Source organism: Branchiostoma floridae, chromosome 5, assembly GCF_000003815.2.
Source record: "Branchiostoma floridae strain S238N-H82 chromosome 5, Bfl_VNyyK, whole genome shotgun sequence".
Classification (NCBI taxonomy): Eukaryota; Metazoa; Chordata; class Leptocardii; order Amphioxiformes; family Branchiostomatidae; genus Branchiostoma; species Branchiostoma floridae.
Window position 1 is genome coordinate 28,657,956 of NC_049983.1, and position 2,570 is coordinate 28,660,525.

General features: G+C 41.3%; 1 protein-coding gene across 1 annotated transcript in view; it reads right to left on the reverse strand.

Moving 5' to 3' along the window:
- LOC118416885 (creatine kinase, flagellar-like) overlaps nucleotides 1–2,570 on the reverse strand; it is a 778,750-nt gene that overhangs the window by 372,222 nt on the left and 403,958 nt on the right.

Below are 2,570 nucleotides of genomic sequence, written 5' to 3' on the forward strand. Positions count from 1 at the left end.
AGTGTTTTACACATGTCATTGCCTTTTAAGCCTCCTTCACATGGTGAATTTTTTTAAATGTGTGAAACTTTACTTAAGGGTGTTGCAAAGACGATGTCCAAAACACTGAGACTGAGTGGGATCCTCACATCTACTTGAAGATGATAATCCATGTGCAGACTATTACTGTGAGGTTGCCCAGGCTAGTTGCAAGAGACGTCCTTTTCCACACCATTTTCTCCCAACTCATGTCAGTCAATTGCCCTCAACAGGATGCAGAAAGATTCAGGAGTACAGTCCCAACTGTCATATAGCCACAAACTAATTTAGTTTCTATGCTATGCCGTTTATCTTTGACACATAGGAGTTTGCAAGTCTGTTGCAAATTATTACAGTCAACTTGCACTGGGGGAGTGAAAACTGACCTGAAACATATGGGATATTGCTGTGTTGGATTAGTCCATCATTTTATAAGGAAGACTTGTGTGTCTAAATTTTGTACCTGAAATAGGAAATATTTCCCCGCACTATATACATAAAACAGGGGTCCCGTGTTTGAGGAGGTGCCTCGAGCATGTAAAACATCCACATTGCTCAAACAAATTTGGGTACCTACTGGCTGCTAGTAGTAGTAATACACCAGAGTATTATTATCATACCTCAGTCTACTACATGTATAGGCACATCGTAGTTCAGTTCAGTTGTAGTAAAGAATAGTAAACCAATTGAGTTTTTTTTTAAATTTATAAACAGTGTAAGAATGTGACCACTTTGCATGCTCTAGAACAATGTAATTTGAGCATTTCTTCTCAGGAATGCATTTTTTAAGTTGAGATTTCATGGTGGCTGGCCAAGGCTTCCTGGGTCATTCACCTGACCCCAACATCCCAATGGATAAACCAGGACTCAACCCTCTGTTTTCTTGGAGGAGTGGTGGTGGGAGGAACATCTGTTGTGAAAGCTGGGGCATCACAGACTAGACAGCATAAACATATTTGATATTATTCCTTCAAAAAGAGGATAACTTCCGTTAGGTTATCTGTTCGACCAAGAGATACTTGAAACTGAGTTCAGATTCAAGCAACCTGACAGATCTACATTGTACCAAATACTAAACAGCCAAACAACCAGACAGATCTGCGTCTTATTATCATATTATACCGTTATGCACCAATATTATAAAATCTAAAGCACTGTGTTCTGTGACTCAAATTTTACCAAGACCTTTTCTCACACAAGTGCTCCCAACCTAAAGAATCTAAGAGGGTCTGCATGGGGGGTCCTGACAACGTTTTACGTTAAATTCCGAAGGCCGGCAACGTTTTACGCTAAATTCAGAAAGGCCGGCAAGGTTTACGCTAAATTCTGGAACACTCGACAGGGGCGGGGGCATGCTCCGCTGGGAAGATTTTGAAATTTTGACTCTCTGAAACACTATTTCCTGCATTTTGAGGGGAAATTTTTGCTGGTAGACAAAGCCAAAGTAAATGGCATATCTAATCAAAGATTCCTAGGGGCTCAGTGTAAGCCACCCAACAGATTTTGACCATGTCGAGCGCCGTAGGGGCGAGGCGTCGCAAGAGAAGTCCGGGAAAATGACCCCCTGAAACACGATTTCCTACTTTTTTCTGGCTATTATATAAAGCTAAGTTAAATGAAATTTCTATCAGCAAAAAAGGGTGTTTGCAGTTGACACGTCACATCTCGCAACATCATTTTCAGAATTTCGAGCGCCGAAGGCCTGAGGCGGCGCAAGGGAGGACCATGAAAATTTTGAAATCTTGACCCTCTAAAATGATATTTCCTGCATTTTGATGGGCAAATTTTGTTCGCAGACTAAGCTAACTTCAATGACATTCTATTAGCAAAAAGGTTTTCGAGGGCGAGGCCACCCAAACAATTTTTACCATGTCAATTGACCGAAGGTGAAAAGAGTCGCAAGGAAGGTCCGGCAAAATTTTGAAATCTTGATCCTTCAGTTTGAAACGCAATTTCCTTTGTTTTGAGGGGCTAAAATTTACTGGTAGACTACGCTTCGACTTACGAAATTTGGGAGGCCAGACTACTATTTACGGGTAATTTTTAGGCTTGATTACGTTTTACGTAAAATTTTTTTACTAGATTACGCTTTACGTGAAATGCACTGGCTACGCTTTACGGTAAAGTTTCCATCCTCACTACGAATTACGTGAAATAAAAAAGCTTCCCTACGAATTACGGGAAATTAAAAGGCCTGCCTACGCCTTACGCAAAAGAGCATGCAGACCCTCATCTAAGGTAGTAAAAATATAGAAACTCATCTATATCAGAAGGAAGTGGCCCAGGTTATTCACCTGTAGCTGCATGTCAAACCTGTCTTCTGTTGTCACCTTGGGACAACAATAACCTGCCGGACAGTTTGAGGGTTCCATAAGGTTATGTTTCCAGGTATACCTGTCCTTTATTTAATAGGGCCAATGCATATGGGCACATGTTCAGGACATGACACAGTGTCTGCTGTCCTTGGCAGTGAGCGCACTTGGATTTCCCCCATCGAATTTCTTTGGTCATGTGTTGGGAGCCTTCCGCGAATTCAAAAACACTTTAACTTT